This window comes from Zalophus californianus, chromosome 16 (assembly GCF_009762305.2).
Source record: "Zalophus californianus isolate mZalCal1 chromosome 16, mZalCal1.pri.v2, whole genome shotgun sequence".
In the NCBI taxonomy this organism is placed as follows: Eukaryota; Metazoa; Chordata; class Mammalia; order Carnivora; family Otariidae; genus Zalophus; species Zalophus californianus.
The window spans coordinates 59,285,978-59,302,596 of NC_045610.1; the positions used below are offsets into that span (position 1 = coordinate 59,285,978).

At 48.6% G+C, this 16,619-nt stretch overlaps 1 protein-coding gene across 1 annotated transcript in view; it reads right to left on the minus strand.

Moving 5' to 3' along the window:
- Positions 1-16,619, minus strand: part of CYTH1 (cytohesin 1) — a 78,694-nt gene that overhangs the window by 42,239 nt on the left and 19,836 nt on the right. The window lies entirely within an intron of this gene.

A 16,619-nucleotide genomic window follows, 5' to 3' on the forward strand; every position in this document is an offset into this window, starting at 1 on the left:
AGGCAGTTGCTTAACCAACTGAGCCACCCAGGCGCCCCTCTTCCAGATATTTGTTCTATGTAGTATTATATTCTCATTCTGTCTCCGCCTCTCTCTGTGGACACACGCATTTACAAATATACCTTATATCTCAATATATCTTCTATGTGATCATATAATAATCATGTTACATAATACATAATAGACACATATTTCTCTCTCTCAAGATCTATTAATATTATCTCAAGAGGTAAAGTATACAGAGAGAAATACATAGAGAAACAAAAATTGGATATTTTACATGCTGTTTTACAACCTCCCATTTTTCACTTATGACATTTTTCCATGACTGTAAATGGAGACTTGTCACATTTTTTATTATCCATGATACAGACTATTTAACCAATCCCCTGCTGTAAGACTTTTAAGTGGTTTCAAGTTCTCCTGCCAATCTCAACACCCATGTGCACACACTCCGGCCCGTCTTGGATCGTCCCCTGAGCAAACGTTCTCAGAGCAGAGCTGCCGGCATTGTAGCTACAGCCCCCATGTGCTCAGGGGAGGGACTACAGGGTCCCCGCCTTACAAGTGACAAAACCATGCGTGCCTAGGGTACCACTGCTGTAGGGCACGTTTCCTGGGTGCTCGCTTTGTGCCCATGGCTGACTCACCTAATCCCGAGAGCCCCCTGTGAGGGGTTCTCTTCAGCCCTGATTCATGGAAGGGGACACTGAGGCCCAGAGGCGTCACACGGCTTGCCTGAAGTCCGAAACCTGTTGAACCAAGGAGTCTGGCTGCATGGCCCATGCTCTGGCTGGCCCCCCCCCCGCTGGACCCCCTTCCCCCTCCCCCCACCGATCCTGGTTGTGAGGGCCCTTCCCACAGCAGGTGTGCAGGAGGCCTGGGCCTGGTGCCAGGGCTAGTCTCTGATGCCAATCCCAGCTTTTAAGAGGTCAGGTCCCTTCTACTTTCCACATACTGTCGAGCAGTAGAGTGCCTCTCTGGAACAGATGCCCAAAGGCAGGCCCGCCTGGCCACTGGGCACAGACACGTGCCGCCTTCATAGACACTGCCCAGGTCTGCCACCTCCCTGACAGGATCAACTTCATTTCTGCGAGTCTGAGCGGTGAAAAATGGCTTCTCAGTGGTTATAGTCTACACTGACCTGATGACTGGTGGTGTGGATGATTTTTTTCAAGAGTTTGTGGTATTTCCTCTTTTATGAACTGCTTATTCATATCCTTTACCCATTTTTCTATTGGTTATTTTTCCTTATTGGCTTGTAGATTACGAATTCTTTGTATTAAATGTTGCAACCTTTTCCCACAACCTGTCACTTGTTTTTATCAGCAGGTGTGGTATCTTTGCCTTATGGAAGTTTCTATGTGTTAAAGTAGGTCTGTAATCTCTTCCTCCACTGGCTTCTCTCAGCATTCACCGAGCACACAGTGTTGGGCACCCCATGGAGTGTCAGGGACCGGAGGTGCACCAGAGGACCATAGCACCCACCCTTAGGACGCTTACACTCTACTGGGAGCTGGGGAGAACAGGGCAGAGAGGAGCAAAATATATGTATGGTGGAAGAGAGATGCTCCGTGGGGTTGGGACGGGCACACGGTCAGGGCTGGCTGGCTGCTCCTGGCCGGGGCAGCTGGGGCACAGCCAAGGGTAGCCGGAAGGGAAGGCAAGGCTGGGGGGTGGGGAGGGTCGGGGAGGGACCGTCAAGGGCCTTGTTGGCTATTTTAAGGACTGGTCTCCACCATGGCTGAGATGGGGAGCCACCACCAGGGGTTGGAACAGAGTGAAGGACCTGACTCCGGCTGCTGGCTAAGAACAGACGGCAGGGCAGCAAGGCCAGAAGCTGGGAGGGTGCCACCATCTTCCCGGCGAGAGATGATGGCGGCTTACACAGAAAGTGATCCGATTCCTGTTCTATTTACTTCTAAGGCAGAGCCAAGGACTTGCCAATGGATTCCACGCGGGTGTGAAAGAAGTCAAGGACGGCCCGAACCCTCTGGCCTGCGCAGGTAGAAGAATGCAGACGCCATCCTCCAGGTGGCAGGCCGCCCACAGGGTCCCCACCCCACCCCCTATCCCCCGGCGCAGGGTGCACCTCAGCCTCCCCACCCGTCCTGCTCTGCAGCTCTGGACCTCACGACTCTCAGCCCGGCCCCACTCCGCACCGCTGCACCCCGTGCCATGCTGCCCAGTTCACGTCTCAAAAGAGGGCTTCTGAACGGCTCACCCCGTATCCCTCATCCCTGTGTGGGGATAGCAGGACCCCCCTCAGCCAGGTGTCTGTCCCAGTTCTGAGAGCTGCTGGGGGCACAGAGGGCACGGAGGGCACGGCGGGCAGGGCGCCACATTGCCTTCTGTGTGATCATTGCTCTTCCAAAGCGAATGCAACAAGTCACACTGTTAAAAAAGGAAGTAGTGAATGAAGAGCCATGTCTTCAGTTCCTTAAAATAGAAGTTTAACTACTAAAGCACCAAATTACATGTTTGACTCACTCATAAGGAAAGTGACTTCATAACTTATCATCCAGATCTTGGGACCTTTCTCAGACGGCAAGTGGGTGCTACTTATCATCACATCAGCCAACAGGCATAAGCCGGGCCTTCCTTGGCAAACGGAAACAAATCACCACCCTCTCAGCAGGCACAGCTGCGGCATCAATCCCAAAGAGAGTGTGTAGGACTGCAACCCAGCTCTTTCAGCGGAAACTGTGCCCGAGTTCAAAGGACACGGTGAAGTCCCTAGAAGAACAACGGCATACTACAAAAGTGGGACAGTCACCCAGGCCTCAGGGCCATCGGAGTGATGAGATGGAGGCAGAAGAACTGGCCCAGGCCCCACGATCAGCATTAAACCAACAAAGTGAAAGACCACACTTTAGAGCTACTTGTATTAAAATCACACATAAGGGCGCTTGGCTTGCAGGTGTTTTGGCTCAAGACATTTTATATTTTTAATTAATAAAATACCTTAAATAGCCTTAATCCTTTACCGCAGCCTCATCTCTGATGACAGGTAAGAATGTGAAACATGTAATGGTTAAAAACGACGCTAGGCAAAAACGTACGTGAGTATTCATGTAACATTCCAGGGCAAGTTTTTTTTCTCAGCATGATGCCTACATCATCAGTCATAATCCCAAGGAGACAGAGTACACTCAAAGTGGGAGCCTGGAGAGTAAGTGAGAGTCAGTCTACAAATGTCAGGGCGGAGTCTGGGGACACTCTCAAGCAGTGGCGAAGCTCCCCCAGGTTAGCAAGGAGCTCCCTACCAATGCGGGAGGAGGGGGCTGGCTGCAGAAGAGTCTGACAGGCCTGCGGACAGGGCTCGGCTAACCCTCAGCTAACCCTCAGCTACCTGGCAGGGAGAAAACACCCTGACCTCTTTCTCCTCTGACCCTCCAAGCCCCTGGACAAATCCAGCGGGGGCCAGAGGGCGAGGTAGCCTGCAGACGCAGTCCACCCAGGGCAGCCTCCAGCACAGCAGGACGGAGAAGGGGGTGGGAGGGGCACCACACCAAACCACAAGCTGCCAGGAGTCACTCCTTGCATCTGCAATGGCCCCAACAGCTGCCTCAAAGTCTCATCCCTTGTCACACTTTCAAGACCCTCCCTAATGTGACCCTGCTGCCCCTCCAGGTTTTCCTTTTACCCTCATGCCTGGTTTTTCTTCTTTAACCAAAATAACATGCACACATCACATAAAAAACACACAGGACCTATGGCTTAAAACAGAAACCCACAGTTTCCTGCCCAACGGTATCCCCCCCCCCCCACTGTCACATCCTGCTCCACAGAGGTAGCCCTGTTAGCTCTCTGTTCTGCTAATCACCTCCCTGCCTCCGAACAACACACGTACACTTTTTGTTTCCCAGTCTCCAATTCTGGATATCAACTGCCTGCCGTGCAAGCTGAAGACTCAGCTTTGACCCCTGCGTCCCCCCCCACACACACACACACTGACGCACGCTCAGTACGGTGACACGTAAATTTTGGGTTAAATCGGTATTTACTGCTTCCATAAACACTGCTCACAGCTTAAAGCTACACAGCCCGCTGTGATTACAATTACCACAGAGTGGCACTAAGGGTCTCTTTTGTTTCTGATCGCTTAGTTCTACAGACTGAAAGCCAAGCTCCAGTGTATGAAACTGCCCCCAGGAGCAAGCCGGCTTTTGGGACAGCCGCGCCAAAATCTCCACGCCCGCGCCCCAGCCTGGCCTTGCTACTTCCACATCAGCACCCCGGCAAGTCCCTCCGCCGCTTCTAAATGCCGGCTCCCGTGTCTCTGAGTCCATGTTTCTTTCCTGGGTTCCTTCTCCTTTTGCTACCACAGAAAGGACACAGAGGGATTTGTATGTCCGGAAACACCGCTGTTCTCCCACACGCCACTGGCGCTCCGGCTGGATATGTTAACATCGCCTCCTCATGACGGTGAAGGCAACCCCTCACTGCCTTCTGTCCCCATAGAGCTGTTAGGGACTGTGCCATTCTGACTCCCCGAATTTTCTATGGGATCTTTTCCCTGCTCAGAAAGCTCTCAGGCCTTTGCCCTCGGTGCTGTGCGGTTTTGTAACAAGGTGCCCAGGTGAGTCCGTTCGCATGCACCATGCTAGCACCTAGGCAGACCCCAAGTCTGAAGTCTCATAATCCTTGGTGGCCTACCCTCTTCCTCAGCTCTCACTGTTTAGAGTTTCTGTTGGACGCCGGACCTCCTCTGTGGATCTTTTAATTTTTATCTTTTTACTCCTACTTTTCATCTCCTTGCGGAGCCACCTTTTAGAAAGTATTCTTGCAACGGACTGAATGTTTGTGTCTATCCCAAAGCTGTGTTGCTGAAACCCTAACATGATGGCATTCGGAGGTGAGGCCTATGGGAGGCGGTCAGGTCGTGAGGGAGGAGCCCGCACACATGGGATTGGCGGCCGTCCAGGAAGAGGCCAGAGGGCCAGCTGGCTCTCCTCATACCCCGAGAGCAGGATGACGGCCCTCCTTGGGCTCAGAAGGGAGCTCTGAGCAAGAAGCGCCGACGCAGGCCCAGTTCAGACTCCCCGCCTGGCACTGGGAGAAACGCACGCTGCAGACGCCACTGCAGAGACTGGGACAGCTCTCTACTCCATCTTCTGGTCTTTGTACGGTTGTCTTTCAGCTGTTTTTAATTTGCACAAACTCACTCTTAATCTCTGAATATTCCTTTTGGATAGCATCCTATTCTTGCTTAATATCACATTGAAGACTCTTAAGTATGTGGCTTTTTAAAATGTTCTGCTACGATCTGTTTCCTCAAACATCTTTTCTTCCACTTGTTTGTTCTCCTGTTTAATGTTGAGGGTTTTCCTTAAATGTCTGGTAAACAAGGCTGTTCCTCCACATCTAAGGGCCGGGCACCAATGACCTGATTAGAAGCGGTGTGTGGTGGGGGTGGCCTGCGCAATGCTGGGTCTCACTGCAGAATAATAAAGTGGTGGCACGCCGACCCCGCGAGGGGCTCTGTGCGCTCTTTCTCCTACTAGCCTGAACAATCACTCTCCGACCTCCTAGCTGGGCTGTGCAGGCTATAACCCTGGCCAGCAGCAACCGGGCCTCCAGATGGAGGGAGAAAGCATGGGACACCTACAGTGAAGCACACACACCTTCACTCTCTCTCTGAGCTACCACAGCCCTCTTCAGAAATCAAACCTTCATGTTCTACCAAGAGTGGAAGAGACATCCCCTTGCTGTGAGACACAGACAGGAGACCTGAGAGCCTACGTGCCCGCCATGAACACCTTCTACCTGCCCTCCAGTTTCCAGCCTCACCCCTTGTCTCCACTTGCAGAGGCCCACAGAGCCCTGCAGCCTTTCTGGGATGTGAGGGTAAATGGTTGTGCTTCCCGATGGCCTCCTCCTCTGCAGCGGAGATCTTTCCGGACAAGCTGCCAGTGGGAGAGCGGTGTGGGGCATACAATCAGGCGAGTCCTGAAACTCGCAGAAGCGCACTAGTACGCTGGGGTGGAGGGTGACAAAGACATCAGTCCTCTGCAAAAGAAAATCCTTAGGCACCTGGAAATACCGTAGACTCTTTGGGAAGTTACTCCTGCTTGGGTTACCTGAAAAACACGGATTTGTACTGTTTTTCCTCACAGACACAAACGAACCTTGCCAAAGTGGGGGGCGGGGGAAAGGCTGAGGACAGAGATAATCTGTATGTGTTGCAAGGACTTCAAATGAAGAATTCAAAGAGCATCGCCATTCCCTGACAAGTCCCGTACCTGACAAAGGACGCCGAGGGGTCCCTAATCATATTTGCCTGTACAGACCTCTGTGAGGCAGAATCTTTAGCACTTTTTTTTTTTTAGCGCTTTTATTATCAAAAGAAAAAGTGTAAATCAATTAGGTATATATTAAAAAAGCCCAATCCAAACCATGTCCTTCTGCCCTTTGCATTACGTACACAATTTAAATTTCAATTTTCTCCAAGAAGAGCCAATAACTTTTGTAAGAAAAAGAAAAGTACAATTCTTCACAAAGTCTGATCTTACTTTCTGTGTAAAGAAAATCCATCATCAATGCCATAAAACTGAAAAGCCCCATGGTTTTGAGTTTATGTGCACCTCTTCCTGAGAAGGCGGGTGGACACATTCATCAGACGATCAGGCAGAGCCCTTGTGCTGGAGACCCCACGCCTGGGTCACGGTGCTCTCGGGGTGGGGGCGGGGGTGCTGGCCCTGGAGCCCTGGTTCAGTGACGCTCCACTTCCTGGCGGCGACGGAATGATGTCCCAGCAGCACGGCGCTCGGCAGCCACCATCACCAACCTCGCCAGCCCCGGAGACATTCGGAAATGAGTCACGGGTACTTGGGACGAGACAGATAGGACGATATCCGTGATGCTCCACAGAATCATCGTACCCCACAAAGACACCGGGGCAACAGTGCGATTCGCAGGTGAGAACGACGACTCAAACTGCACGGAAAGTAGTTGGCACAGTAGTTTCAGATGCCTTTTACAATAAGGTAAAAACTACGGGATGTGCTCAATACCCTGTGTGCTGCCCTCTGCTGGCTATGTGAGGGGTTTTTTTGATTTAATTTTTATTTTTTTAAAGATTTTATTTATTTATTTATTTATTTATTTATTTATTTATTTGAGAGCGAGAGCACGTGCACAAGCAGGGGGAGCGGCAGGGGGAGCGGCAGAGGGAGCGGCAGAGGGAGAGGGAGAAGCAGGCTTCCCGCCGAGCAGGGAGCCCGACGCAGGACCCGATCCCAGGACCCTGGGACCATGACCTGAGCCCAAGGCAGACGCTTAACGACTGAGCCACCCAGGCGCCCCTGGCGATGTGAGGTTTACAATTAGCCACTTTTCCCGTAAATTTAATTACCCTTTGAACGTATATGGGGAGACAAGAGGAAATTCATGTTCTACAGAGGATGGACCATGCTCTGCTGATATTCACCAGTGCTTCTTGGTTTTCTGAAATGGTGTTCTTAATATTAAAACGGGTCTGCCCTTTGTCCATACACCGGCGCCTCTGTGGTAACGGGCAATGGCCGGTCGGAACTTAGGCAGACGGAGGCAGACCAGGCACAACACACACGATGGCCTGTAAAGGAACTAGCATGCTGGGAAGTGGTGTGATGGGGTGACTGACGGGGTGGCAGGAGGGAACCAGGAGCGCGAGTGAGGAGCGGCACATTAAAGCATTAAACACGGTGGCCGCCACAGGCATTGCCAAGATGAGATCTAGGTCTCAGCGACAAGACGCTCGAAGCAGACTGTAGACGGGCCCCTCTTCCACAGCTCTGGGAGGTGCGAAGCGCGTTGCCACTCCTCTCTGGACGCCCTACTCCCTGACCCGCACCGTGACGACACAACCGCGGCAGGACTGATCGGCACGGCCACTTCTCCACGAAGAGACTGCGCTCGGGGGCCCAGGCCAGGCCCCCCACTCCCCGGTAACCTGAGAGAGCCTGACACACCGGGACAACCTGCTCCCCCATGTTCTAGCTACTCACATTGCTCATTATTTCTCAAAACAGGCATTTGCCAAGTACTCTGCATTCATCCAAAAAAGGCTCGAGTCCTTACCGGGTGTTCAACTCAACACCTGCTGGACTGCACTGCGTGCCCTCTAGCTGCATGCTGGGGCTCAAAGATGAGGACACCGTGCCCCCCTGGACACATGACAGGGCCCGGGAGGACCCAGGGGGCGGCAGCAGGCCCATAAACCGCCACGAGGCACGCTAAGGACTCAAACACGGAGGCCACGCGTTCCAAGCTCTTAGTGGAAGAATGGCAAAAATCAGTCCATGGGAGAGGTGGGGAGAGCGGGGGAGTGGGCAGTGCAAGTAAGTGCAGTGACCTCTCAGAAAATCCCAGCGGCATTCTCTGGTGTTGAGGGGGCCTGGGGAGGGTCCAACACCACCCTGGGCCACAAATCTGGAAGGACACAGACCCGCCATCGGGGTGAGGCGGCGCTCTCTGGGAGAGGAAGGGCACTTTCAGACAGAGGCCCTTGGGGGCCTGGTGCTGCCTGGCTCCCCCCACCACGAGAAGCCCACGGCCACAGAGGCCCACCCGCATTTCTGCGCTCACACAATGCTGTCTCATCCTTCCAAGGGTCTGGCCGCCAAACAAACTTTCCTCCACTGAACAGATCCTCCCTCCAGCTAGTCCACTCTTTTTTGAAACTGATTTTATACCCAGTGTCACAAAGAGCTGTGATGGCTGGGTTGCACCCTTTCTCTTCCCAGCTGGGAAACCTACCTGGAAAAGAACTTTGCACGAAAAAGAGACCAGTAAATGCAGGTTCGAAGGTAAAAAGATGGGAAGGTCCAAACAGGAAAGAGGCTCAGAGCTGGCAGAGCCTGGTGAGGGTCTGTCATGTTAACTAAAGGGATACAGGCTCATGCACAATAGTCAATCAGGTAATCCTAAAAAGCATGTATCAGTTTGCAAACAAACAGACACTTTCACAGAAATATAGAATCTCTTTTCAGCATGAAAATAACCCTGGAGCCCAGCAGGAGACCACTCCTACCATCATCATCCCCATCATCGGCACCTCATGATGAGGCCCACTTAGGACACAGAAGCCACGCCAACCTGGCCTGCCAACACCACACCCAGCGGGGGTCTTCCCGGGGCCAATGTGCTCTCCGTGTGCTCCCCCATCCTGTGGGACGCACGCTGTCCACAGTGACCAGACAGAAACGTGCAGCCTGGAAGTCGAGCATTTCCCTGAGCTTTCATGTTGCCCAAATGACAGCACCTTTCCTGAAACAAGAGTAAGAACCACAAAGGTAAACTAGTCAGGACGGCTCCCTAAAGGCTAAATTCCAGGCTCCTTATTTTTATCAAAACAAACTGCTCGTGAAATAAAGCATAAACATTAAACGACCACCCTGAGTATTTTTAACACAAAGAAAGGATTATCTCACTGAAGGCAGAATATACCAAATTTACTTTCTTCTTGTGTTTATTTTATTATTATTATTATCTTTTTAAGATTTTAGTTTTAAGGAATCTCTACATCCAACATGGGGCTCGAACGCACAGCTCTTGAGATCAGGAGTCCCACACTCCACTGAGCCAGCTGGGCGTCCCTCTTCTTGTTTTTAGAGAAGAAACATGATTACTACGCTCCTGGTAGAGGCCCAGGCGACAGGATATAAAATACAAAACATACAAGTCCTTGCTTATGGCCAACATAACAAAGGTTAAATATGTTATTTTTCTACAACTTAATTTTTTCCATTAACAGTTCTTAGAAATTTTCCTATGCTGTAGCATACAGATCTACCTCAATTTTTAAGAACTGGTACATTGCACGGTAAAGTTTTGGCCAGATTTTGACTCCCAACAGATGACCTTGAAGTCGCTTCTGATACTTTGCCATCCCAAACTGAGAGACAATCCCCAATCTTCCACATTGGGCTTTCTGCTCTTGGGCACGTTATGTCCGGGGAAAGCTGAATTACAGGCCTGTCCCTGCCTCCAGTCCAGGGGTCCCACTGCCTGTCATGTGTCTTCTTCGGTCCCCAACCTGTGACAGTTCCCTGGTCCTTGTGCGTCACGGGCTTGACCCCTGGCAGAGAACTTGTCACTATTTTGTAGAACGTTCCCTGGTTTGGATTTCTTGGGGATTTCCTGCTGGTTTCATGGAGGTTGTATACTTTTGGCAAGAATGGCACAAAAAGCGAGGTTGTGTTCTTCTCAGGGCATCACGTCAGAGGCCCGTGATGCTAACCTTGACCGCGTGTGGCGAAGGTGAGTGGCAGGTTTCTGTCAGTGATGTCCCTCGGTAACTGGGGAGCGCTATGGGGGAGGATGCACTCTGCCGTCACCAGATTTTCCAGGCAGACTCAGCTTGTATTTCTCCCTGCCCGAGCCCCGGAATCAAGCACTTCCCCCACAATTCCCGGCTCCTTGCAACGGAGGGTGGTACTGAGAAACCAAGGTCACGAACCAGGTGGTACAACCGGCCAGATGACCAAACGACTGAACTGCCTCGAATGGCCTCGTGAAACTGAACACCACACTCAAGAACACCCGCGTCCCCACAACCCTATCAGCGCTCTTTTCCTGGCCGTTGTAATTACTATCTCCCTGCTCACTAGCAATACTGATCACTTAGGTTTATTGGCTCTCTGCACTTCTGTGAACCGTTCCTATCTTTTCTCCTATTGTCTACTGCCTGTCTTCTTATTAATTTGTAGGCACCCTCCATGAGTTATGGAGAGTAATCCTTCGCTTGTAAGTGTTGCAAACATTTTCTCCAACTATACTGGCTGTCTTGGCTTTTTTTATGAAAGCTCCTGTCACACAAAATATAAATATTATATTTATATGTTAAGTTTATTCATATGAAGTCAAGTCTGTCAATTATTTTTTCTCTCATGATCTGGGTTTTTGTGACCTGTCTAGGAAGTGGTGTTCCTTCCGAATGAATTGTAAAAAATATTCACTTTAAAATTTATGTTATATACATATATGTACATAATGTATACTCTGTATATATTTACATATTTTTGTCATTCTATACTTTGAAAAACACACAAAAACCTTCAAACCGATTACAGGTCAAAGCATATATGATATTGGGGAACGCTCCTGGGCAGCTCAGTCAGTTAAGTGTCTGACTTGATTTCAGCTTGGGTCATGATCTCAGCGTCCTGGGATCAAGTCCCGCATCAGGCTCTGCGCTCAGTGGGGGGTCTGCTTGTTCTCCCTCTGCTCCTCCGCACGCTCGCTTGCTCTCTCCTTCTCTCTCAAATAAAGAAAAATAAATAAAAATCTTCAAAGTATATATAATAAATATGTACACACACAAACATGTACATAAACTACATATTAATGTCTATATACTTTGATCTGTAATCCATCTGGAGTTTTTTTGTTTTTTCTTTTAAGTACAGAATGACAAAGGGAATTTAAATTTTTCCTGAATGGATAGTCGTGTCATCACTGTTTACTGAGAAGCACATCCTTTCCCCACTGATGTGAGGTATCACAGTGGTCTGGACAGGTGGTGACTAAAAGCACAGGCCCAGGTCCCAACTGCCCGGGGGGCCCTCCTGGGTGTCCCACCTGCAAGCCATGTGAGCCATGCGTCTGTGAGTTGCTTCCTCTTTCCATGTCTGTGAGGTTGCTGATCGAGTAAATGGAGAAAATCTACCCACTTCACAGGGTTATTAGAAAAGTGCTTAGAGGGGCGCCTGGGTAGCTCCAGTCAGTTAAGCGTCTGCCTTCGGCTCAGGTCATGACCCCAGGGTCCTGGGATCGAGTCCCACATCGGGCTCCCTGCTCCGCAGGAAGCCTGCTTCTCCCTCTGCCTCTGCCTCTCTCTCTCTCTCTCTCTCTCTCTGACTCTCATGAATAAATAAATAAAACATTAAAAAAAAAGAAAAGAAAAGTGCTTAGAGCAGTGCAGATATCCCGGAAACACTCAATACCTGATGGCTGCTATTGTTACAAACTAAGTTTGCACACAAGCACTGGTCTATCTAGCCAGTGGTATCCAAAGAAATACACAATGTGAACCAAATATATAATTCTAAATTTTCTAGTAGCCCCATCAAAAAACTAAAAGAACAGGTAAAATTAACTTTAAATAATAAATTTTATTTAACCCAATATATCTGTAACATCATTTCAGCATGTAATAAAAACATTAAATTATTAATAAGACACTGCATTATTTTTTCGTACTAAGGTTTCAGAATGCGGTGCCTGTTTTACACAGGACAGCACTTCACGTTTTCACCTACAGCTGGTCAGCAAAGGGGCCAGGACAGGGCTGGGCTGGTCCTCTGACGTGGTCGCATATTCCTGCAGCAATATCACATGCCTATGTGTGTGTGTGCGCGGGCGTGCACAAGCACGCACACACGCAAGAAAAGTACTATATGGACTGAACACCCATTCCTGACAGAAAGACAATCTCTTGGCAAAAAAAGGAATCTTTTTTTTAACATGATGAAGGTGTCTACAAACAATTTATAGTATGTTACACTTTGTAGGGAAAAGTTGAAAGCTTCTCCGTGAAGACTGAGAAGAAATGAAGGGTGTCAGTCTCGGCAACTCCCTTGGTGCTGAGCTAGAGGATTTTCCAGCCAGATCTTTCTCAACCAAGGAGCGCAGGAGAATCAGGCCCTAATGCCCTAGCCAATTAAACAGGGCAAGAGGGGCGCCTGGGTGGCTCAGTTGGTTAAGCGACTGCCTTCGGCTCAGGTCATGATCCTGGAGTCCCGGGATCGAGTCCCACATTGGGCTCCCTGCTCAGCAGGGAGTCTGCTTCTCCCTCTGACCCTCTTCCCTCTCATGCTCTCTATCTCTCATTCTCTCTCTGTCAAATAAATAAATAAAATCTAAAAAAAAACCAAAACAACAACAGGGCAAGAAAAAGGACATAAGGTTTGCAAAGAGAGAAAAAAAAAATGAAACCATTACTTTCATGGTTGGTTTGGCTGTCCACATAGAACAGGTAGAAGAACCCAAACATAAACTGCTGGAATCATTAGCAGGGTTTAACAAGACTACTGGTCACAACAAAATCGGTACATAAAGCACACGTGCATTTCAGCGTATTGGCAGCAACCACCAGAAACCTACTAACAGATCTATCAACAACCTGCAAGATTTTGTGGAAAGAAATCCTAAAGTGTTACTGAAAGACTCTGAAGAGGACCTAGGTAAATGCAGAGGGAAACTGTACCGAGGACTCGTACACTAACGATGTCAGTCTTTTTCCAGATGATCTACAGATTCGATGCCAGTGCAAATCGCAACCCAGCAGGTGTTAGTTGTTGGATTCAGGGACTGTAAGATCCTGTGGTACCACCATGGGAAGGATGGAAGGAACGGAACGCAGAGCCCCGGGCAGATATAAATGCTCGCCACGTGACAGGGCTGGCTGCACAGCTCAGTGCGGAGAAAAACCCGCAGCCAGACTTTTCTCCCAACGCTGCTGGGGACATACCCGTCCCACAAATACCAGGAAGTGTGAGCAGGAGTGGTCAGAGCAGCGTCTGAAGCAATAACGCAAAACTGGAAACCACCTAAATATCCATCAAACCGGAACGGATTTTTAAAAACTGTGTTATATTCAAATAATGAAATATGATACCTCAGTAAAAATGAACAGACAGGCTCCATGAAACAAAGTGGATAATTCTCACGAACATGTAACAGTAAACAAAACAAGCCATCAAAATTACAAGAAAACTTTACTGAAAGAATTTTACATCAAGTCCAAGAACAAAAAAGTATTAAGGACACATCAAGACATTTTCTAATATGCAAACTCAGGACATAAACCTTCCACTTCTGGAAAATATGCTTCTGCAAACTTACGATAAACCCAAAACAGAAAAGACAGGGACCTAAAAAAAGCTGTTCCAACAGAGCGGGAACCCCAGAACGACTTGTAGCGAAGTCCCAACAGAGACCACAGTGTAGAGTAAGAGGAACGACTGGATTTGAGCAGAAGGACAGGCTCTGTCCAGGCAGAGACAACAGACCAACGTGTTCAAGCAGATAGAAAGCACCAGAGAGAAGCTTGGGGCAGAGGAGGAGGATTTTAGAAAGCAATCGATAATCTCCAAGAAAACCAGGCGAAGGACAAATGGAGGCGAAGAAGAGCTGGAGGAAAAGCAGTGTGGAGGCTCAGCAGAGAGCTGTACGCAACAGAAAGTCAACGGACACCTGAACTGGGCGGTCCAACCGCAGTCAGAGAACATGGCTTTGAACTGGAACACGGTGTGACAAACAGCTCAACAAATTTCAGAATGGTTGCCCCAGGGAAGGTCTCCAGGTGAGACAGGGAACTGCTGGTTTTCATCAGTTAGTTCGTTCTACATGATGGCAAATGTTTGTATTTGTTAAACACAGGGGCTGAAATCAGTGCAGACCTTCCAAATTTAAAAGGTCAAACGGAATCAGTGTTGGTTACATTGCGGGTTCCACTATTTATGTGACTTAACAGTACTTGAAAAATTACTTAAACCTGAAAATGGTATCAACACAATGAATTTCCTTAAGGTAGAATTTTTAAAAATTAAGATATAATTCACAAACCACAAAATTTACCTTTTCAAAGTGTACCATTCGGTGGTTTTCATGCATTCACAAAGCCATGTAACTACCACCACTATCTAATTCTAGGGCGTTTTTAGCACCCCAAAAAGAAAATTCCATTCCCATCAGCAGTCACTCAGTCCCCAGTCCCTGGCAGCCAGTAACCTTGCCTTGTCTATGGACTCGCCTCCGTGCAACAGGTGGCCTTTTGTGTCAGGTGTCTTCCCCTCGGCATGTTTTCAGGATTCAGCCATGCTGTAGCATAGATCAGCACTTTCTTCCTTCTTATGGCTGAATACTATTCCACTGTAGGGCTGTACCTTGTTTGCTTTATCCATTCTGTAGCTGAGGAATAATGTTGTGACAAGCATTCATGTAAACTTCTCTGTGGTGTGTGATCTTTTAAAGCATGCATGTGTATTGCTGTGATAAAAATAAATTTTGTAATATTGTCTAGTTTTCCATCTGGATCCTACCTGTTCTTCAAAGTACAGCCCCACAGCCCCCTCCCATGGCTCTCTCCTGTCACCCACCATGCCCCCTACACAGGAAGGTGTTGACCCGTATTTGTAAGTTCCACCTCTGGACATTTTATGATTCTATGAACTAAGGTTCCAAAGGTTCTGCTGAACCAACTTTACAGGCTTTTAAGTGATCACAGAGTAATCACGTTCGGTATCCCATCAGCTCGGCAGAAATACTCATCAGCCCACCGCAGAAGGAATGGGAGGTTAACACTGTCCTGGGTCTAAAGGAAAATGTTTAAAGATCAAACAAACCTAACAGTTTTGAAGGAAGGCAATGGTGACCAAACTATCTAGAAATTCATTCTTTAACTCGATTAAACTAACACATTACAAGCACCAACTACTTATGATAAATTCAACTGATATTTCGAGAAGTGATCTTTCTGGTACTTTTACTACTTGAGCAGGGATGATCAAATCTACTCACTGGGTTTTCTATACACTTCTAAACCAAATTCAATTAGTAGACTTAGAAAAATATGCCCAGGCTTCACAAAGTATGCAAACAATTAACACCATGGTGTGAAATTCCAGCAGTTCTCTGACAAGTCAGAGTGAGTACAGATGGGGGGCAGGGGGGGATGCAGGAGTTTGCCTGCTTGCTTTTTTCTGCTTTGGACATCCACTCCGCCATGTGAGCACTGCGCATCTCCTTCCTGTTTCCTTTGCTCCCTTTCTGTCTTGTTAATTATACATGACCCCTTTCTCTGTAAAACCACAAGACCAATGTTACAAAATCCGTGCACTCCACCCATCCTTTTACTCAGCTGACAACAAAATGAACCCGTGGAGACGAAGCCATCACATGACAGAGGAGCTGGTGAGGAAGACAGACTGTGCCCACACGGTGTCATGGGGCAGGACAATGAAGGCACAAGGTGGCACCACAGAAGTCAGCCAGTCCGACCTTTCTCCTGGTATCTGTTACTGATTTTAAAACAAACTGAGCAGAAACCACTGTTTTGTCTAAAATCTGGTCTCCTTGTTTCAGAAGGCAGGTGGTTTCAGGAAGATACAAAACAAGAAAACTCTTAACAATCTATTTTTGAAACGGTGTTTCCTCAAGATTTTCTTCAAGCTCTTAAACTACTGTTTAGATGTTTATTTTCCTTAAACACACACACACACACACACACACACACACTCCCTTCCAGTCTCAAAAACGTTCCTACACACACACACACACACACACACACACACACTCCCTTCCAGTCTCAAAAACGTTCCTACCAGGTTTAGAGGCAGTTCTCCGTTTGCAGAAGCTGCCATCACCCAAAGAAACACCCAGTATGCCTGCATGAGATCTCTCTCAGCCCGTGTGCTCTGGGTCCGAGAAGGGACGGCCAATCAAATGCCAGCAGAAGGGGGAGAGCATGACCTGAGCACACGGTGATGTCTGTCACAGGAAGCTGGGGTCACACCCCAGACAGCAGAGCCGGTGGCCTCCTCAAACTTGGCCGCAGTAGAGACGGAGACAAGCAGATTGCTTTAGAAGAGATTCTGGAGGCAGAACGAACTGGAAAATGAGAGAAAGGAAGG